The sequence below is a fragment of the Octopus bimaculoides genome, chromosome 7 (genome assembly GCF_001194135.2).
Source record: "Octopus bimaculoides isolate UCB-OBI-ISO-001 chromosome 7, ASM119413v2, whole genome shotgun sequence".
Classification (NCBI taxonomy): Eukaryota; Metazoa; Mollusca; class Cephalopoda; order Octopoda; family Octopodidae; genus Octopus; species Octopus bimaculoides.
Window position 1 is genome coordinate 86,681,674 of NC_068987.1, and position 7,203 is coordinate 86,688,876.

Genomic DNA, 7,203 nt, shown 5'->3' on the forward strand with positions numbered 1-7,203 from the left:
TATATATATATAATTATATAAACGCAGTTGTATTTTTCATATCAGTTCGTTCGTGTATTTGTTTGCGTATCTGTCAGTTTTAAGTAATATCTTTAGAAACCTTTGTAAAAAATGCTTTAAAAGTTACGTCAGATGAACACAACGGATTTAAGTCTCTGAGAAACGTAGAATAGAAAGCTATCAGACCTGTCAATTACAACGAAAGCATGAATTACACATACTATGCAACATATATACCGCACGTATATTCATCCTTATTCTTATATTGTATCCTTATCCATGTCAATTTACTCATGCGAAGCAGTTCATTTGATAAATAGTAGACACCATGAATATAGTTATTTATATTGCCTTGCCGAGTGTGAAAACAAACAATAAATGCAGAACTGATTTTGCGTTTATTTACATAAGATGAGCATAAAAAGGCCTGTTTTCAAAAAAATTATGGTCCCCTCTGTCCATGTAGCATTTTATGTTTGCCAGTATAGCTGAAAGAACATCATGAATTTAAAGGTTATTACATCGCACTCAATCAAGTATCCATTAACCAAAATATTTACAGTTACCCAGACATCCATAAAACGTGGAATTATTTCCTTCATTATGTATGTATGAGTACGTATGTATTGGTATATGTAATTTTATATATGCACATGTATATATGCATATAATATAATATCATATAACATAAAGTAAAAAGTAATATATATATATATATATATGGAGATGGAAAGACAGAGGGAAAAACAAGCATAAAAGTTCATAGTTCAAACTTCCGAAGTTATAGAAACCAGAGCATGTATCCTTAGGTGCAATACTGCGTATATCCATGTGGGTTAAAGCCCTGATATAGTAGATATCCCAAGAAAAAGACGTGAACATATCAACGTTCAATAACATAACATTTATATATCTGCTGCATGGGAAATCTGCAATGGCTCCACCTTCCACTTTGTCGTCGCTACTATTAAGGCCCTTTTTTTGTCATTGGTCTTCTTGCTATTGCTGCTGTTGTTGTTGTTATTGTTGTTGGTATTCGTGCTGTTGTTTTTAATATCGTTGCAGCTCTTGCGGTTATTGTAACTGTCGCAACGAATTGCCGACTCACCAATACTGCTACAAATCGATGCGTGGTGCACATATCCCGTCAAATACGCTCTCCATCTTACAACTCCACAACTGTCAGGTTCTAAGAAGAACTGAAATCTGATTTCACTTGTCTCTAGTTTTCGAAGACATGTATCATAACTGAATATTGGAAACTTAGTAAAATGACAAGAAAAGCGTAGACATTCTGCAACTCAGTGTACAAATCTAGAGATGACATTCTCTTAATATGACTGTCTTTAAAGAAATATATTTAGATCTGAAATATGTAATATTATTGTTCATTCATATGTGACAGTTTCGATAACAACTTTGCTAATCGTTCTGATCAAATTTTGCACATAACTAGGAAATAAACATAAGAAGACTATCGACCGTCATACTTATTGAGAGTATCGTAACTATAATTATTAAAACAAAAAATGTTGAGACGAGGTCAATAATCGGGAGATTTGTAACAGAGTTTACAGTATTTTATATCAACATGCACACAAATGCGTATATGTATATATATATATATATATATATATATATATATATATACACACATTTCTTTATTTTCATATGGAAATATACAACGGAAATTGTAGTAAATGCAATAGAGAGATTTCAAAACCAAAGGTGATTAATCAATGAATTTGAAAAACTCTATTTTCTGTAAACGGAAACAACGGATAGCAGTAAATAAATAAAGTGGCAGTAGAGTTTATGGATACAAAATCAATTTAGTAAACAAATCAAAACCTTTTGCTACTTTTCTTTGTAGTCATTCTACAGAGTATGAACAACTAAATCGATCGTTTAATAATATTGAGCAAGGGCAAAAACGTCATTGGTAATCGTTTGTATTCCAATTAACTTTATATATTTTTTTCATTAAATATCTTCATTGAAACACCGAAACACTGTTCATTAGAGGTTATCTTTTTATTTTCATTTTTTTGTTATTTTGCTTTAGTACAAAGTGTATTGTTTCATACTTTTGAACTTTGGTGCTCCCTAACTTCATATTTAGTATATGCTGCTTCCGAAATTTAATTATGAAACTGTATGAGCAACTCTCTAACTCATCATAAAAATATATTTTATGTAAAAGCAAACAATAAACTAATTTGGTTTATTGAAATTATATACTCATATTAGGATGTTGCATGTCTATAATGTTTCAAATTAATTCTCTTCATAAAAATATGCGAATAACAGTAGAACTATATCAGATTCTCTCCGAGAAACAATACGTTACTGCTAAGCTTCTTAATTGAAGCCTTTTTTTTTCCTTTTATATTCCATTGTCTTTCGTCTGAAACGTATCAATGATACAATAAAATATCTCGCTTCTGAAGAAATATAACTTTAATGCCCCGTAAACAAAGAAATAATGGTTAATTTAAAGCATGATTGCAGTATGTTAAAAATAATGCGTATTGGTTGAGATTCGCGTTTGAACGCTTATGTGATTATCCATGGGCACAGAATTGGCTGTGTGGATAAGAGGCTCAATTCGGAGTGACATCGTTTGGTGTTCAGTCCCACTTTGCAGCACCTAGGATACTTTCTATCACAGGCTGGGAGCAACCAATGATTATGAGTGAATTTGGTATACGGATAATGTGTGGAAGCCCGGCATATGTACGTATATACATATGTGTGTGTACGTATGCGTGTGTGTGTGTGTGTGTATGTGCATGTGTGCGTGTGCCTATGCGTGCGTGTGTGTGAATGTGCTCGTGTTTATGTTTGCCACCACAATTCTTATTTCTTATTTCTTATTTCTTTATTGCCCACAAGGGGCTAAACATGGAGGGGACAAACGAGGACAGACAAAGGGACTAAGTCGATTACATCGAGCCCAGTGCGTAAGTGGTACTTAATGTATCGACCCCGAAAGGATGAAAGGCAAAGTCGACTTCTGCGGAATTTGAACTCAGAACGTAGCGGCAGACGAAATACCGCTGAGCATTTCGCCCGGCGTGTTAACGTTTCTGCCAGCTCGCTGCCAGCCTGTCCCTACCATTCTGCTCGACAAAAGATGTTCTTATCCTTTATGTCACTATGAATTAGCAGCTCGTCAAAAGTAACTGATAGAATAAGTATCTGATTTAAAACTAAAACCAATCAATAATTACTGGGGTGGATTCGTTCGACTTAAACCATTCAAAGTCAGTAACCCTGCATAGCTGCAGTCAAATGGCTGACGCGAGGAAAACGTAACAGATAAATGTCTCTCAGTAAAACCCCTGCATCGCCTATGAATATGTGACCGTGCCCCTAGCTACGAAGTCAATATCGCATATGTATATCTTTAATTGATTTGAAAGTTTCACAGTAACACTATACTGGATCAACATCGTAGAAGAATCAGATTTCTGTTCGTAAACACAGATTTTCAGTTTCTTTATTGATTTCTTAGCCAAGAAAAAGAAAAAAGAAATAAAGAAATCAATGACATTTGAAACACTAAATTAAGCATCTATTTTCAGATGTGAACACTATCGACTTTCGTTAAAGACTTTCACTGAGCCAGTCACCGCTTCACTGCATTTCTGATGGCCAGTGAGATAAGGGAGTGCCACTAGTTTTATGGTAAATTAAGGAGATTTATCTACTTTGCTATATACATTAACAAAACGATCAAGTGTGTCTGTGTACTTTCTAATAGGATCCTATCTTAGAGGTGCTTGCGATCTCTACCCACACGACTCTCCCAAAGATAGTGGGCGTATATGCGTGTGTATGTGTGGGTGAGTGTGCGTGTGTTTGTGTGTTTGCGTGTGAGTGTGAGTGTGTGTGTGTGTGTGTATGTGTGTGTGTGTGTATGCGTGTGTGTCTTCTTCGTTGATGACGTTGCAACCAGATTTCGCCACTTCTCTGGGTCTTCTGCTGTCTTCTGTGTGTCAGTAACCTGGGCGACTCTAGATACTCTATAGTTTGTGATCTGGTTGTCATTATCAAGAATGTAGCATGGGGCAGATTAGTTTGGCAGTGTCGATACTCTCCAAGTTGCTAACCATAACCGTATGTCTCTACATTAGACACGTCTCGGCCATAAGCATTTGGCCGTTAACTTGAGGAGGTCCCCCCGCCTCACATTGTGACTTCGTGGCAAGCATTTCCCGGAGAGTTTCGCCCACTGGTGCTGGATCACCATCACCCATCCCTTGATTTAGTCTACCAGCTGAAGTTGAGTGCCAGGGTGTTACACTTGGAACCGTCAAGTGGTGAGAGATTAGATGCTGAATGAGAACCACTGATGCCCGTGCCCTTGATCATCAAAATGTATTAGCTATATACAAAGCTTTCGATTCTTGAACCACTCTCTAACTTTTACCAATAAATAAAAATATATAGATACTCATGTTTTGAGTTCAATTTTTTGCTAGTATCACCACACATACTCACACACAGACACACACGCGCGCAAACACACACACACGCACGCGCGCAAACACACACACACACACGTGTGTATATGTAACTGTGTATATATTATGTATGTGCGTGCGTACATATATGTGTGCGTACATATATGTGTGCGTACGTGTGTGTGTGTGTGTATGTGTGCGTGCGCGCGTGTGTCCCAAAACGTAATTAACGAGAACGTACCAAGCCACATGTGGATTATATGCGAATCTTTTAATCTCAATTTCTCGTGCGCTCAAATCTGTGTTACGCGTGAATCTACATATATGAAATTTCTCTTCCCAAAAATATGTCTTGCGTGGGACCGCTCACTGTCCAGTCATAACACATAAAGTATATGTCGTGCCTATATTAAACCTGTTCAAAGAAATCAGTAATTTTCGTAAACACCGCATTTCTACTCTCCAATTAAAGTACAAACCAAGCATATGGGTTAACGCAAAAGTTGCTTAGCACAACACAAGTTAACCCGAAAGAAAATTATTATTATCCAACTTGCTTTCATAACCAATTGTATCGTTATATACATTCAGATTCGGTTTTATGGACACCATCCATAATTTATACTGATTTAATTTGATAGACAGCAAACGACATCTCTGACCTTTTTATAACCAATTATTTCCAACAACTAACGCTGAATAGGTTTATTGTTCTGCATACGTTCTTTCCATTACCAGCAGACACAATTTTGCCAGATATAGACAGAAACACGCACGTAAACTCAGAGAGATAGACGTAGACACACATAAACACACATACACATGTATCCATAGACTGTATTCTAGATATATTCAAGCCATTTTTAATATTTAAACTAAATTACTATGCCATGCCTTTATGTAAAAGACTGTATAATTTACATAGAACCATTACCACAGACGGTGTCCTGAATTGTAACAAGTCGCAAGTGAAAAATATTAAATTCTATGTTTTATACAAAATAAATCTTTTCTATATAACAGCATTGTGTATTTCTTTCCTATATTACGCAGTATGTCTGATATTTTCTCTGTTCATGACACAGACTTCATACTCTCTTTTGATACTTTCTCACAATATTTGAAATTTCTCACTTTTATTGTTAAATAAATGACGCCTTTTAGAGCTATAAAGAACTGTTTTGAAATACCACAACCATAACGGCAGGCATAGCTGTGTGGTAAGATTTTCACTTCAAAATCACGTGGTTCTAGGTTCAGTCCCACTGCGTAACACCTTGGGCAATTGTCTTTTATTATAATCACAGGCCGACCAAAGCCTTGCGAGTAGATTTGGTAGGTGTGTGCGTGTGTCTGTGTGTATTTGGTCCCCACTACACTTCTTTACAAATGGTGTTTGTTTATTTGCGGCCCCGTAATTGAGAGTTTCGGCAAAAGATAACGATAGATTCAGTGCTAGGCTCCAAAAGATCTTCATGGTAGTGCCCCAATATGGCCGCAGTCTAATAAGTGAAAGATAAAATATGTCAACGTCGCGCACACGAAGCTACAGACCCAAGAGAAAAAGTGGAAATTCTAATGTTCTCTATTAAAAGTCAAAGATTAACTTACAAAATTTACGCATTGCCTATCAGTTACGGGTGGCAGAATGCAAGAATCTTCTGCTGTCAATTTATACCGCTCGTTTACGTCCTTATAACTTAAAGGTGTTCGCGTAATGTCGACTTATTACCGAAACTACTTTCATTGCAAAGCTGGAATCCAGCACTTCTGCTTGGAATCCAAGAACTAACGATATAGGCGCAGGTGTAGCTGTTTAATAAGAAGCTTGCTTCCAAATTTCAAGGTTCTGGGTTCAATCCCATTGCGTGGTATCTTGGGTCAGTGCCTTCAAATACAGCTTTGGGTAGATTTGGTGGATTTGGCAATCGGAAACTAAAAGAAACCTGCCGTGTATGTGTATGGTCTGTGTGTGGGTAAGGTGTGTACTTGTGCTTGTCTCTCCAACACAGTTTTACAGTCGGTATTGTTGGGCTCATGTCCCCGTAAATTAATGGTTTAGTAAAAGAGAACGATAGAATAAATACCAGGCTTTAAACAAATACTGGGGTCGATTCATTCGACTAAAGATTGCTCAAGGCGGTGCCCCAGCTTGGCCGCGTTCGAATGACTAAACAAGTAAAATATAAAAGATATATACTGGAATGCTTTTCAACGGTCATTCAGTTTTTCGTCGAAAACTCAGACATATCCCAGAGGGAAAGGCAGAGCGGGTTATAAGCTAGAAGAATTCCTGAGTGATTAATAATGAGTTTTCAAGACAAATACAAGTAGAGATTGGTGTTATTTCTTAATACCGCCATCGAAACATGATTACTGAGTATACGAATGCATTCTAATACATCAAAGAGTGCCAACTTGACCATAATATACTAGGAATTGTTGTGATATATCATCAATTGATTACATGTCTTCCTTTCCAGTGAAGCAATTATTCAATGACTTCAATACAATAACATTGTAAAAAGCTGCACTGTGAACTGGATACTTCATTACGTGAAAGGCAAGTGCGAAACAATTGTTTGAAGCAAGTTCATTCGCATGAGTCAACATTGTATTTTGTCAAGTCCATGCCACCATTTTATCTTCCCTCAGTACATTGGCCTATCTCTTATCCATTTCTTACACACACACACACACACACACATTCGCATGTACATCTGTACATATATAT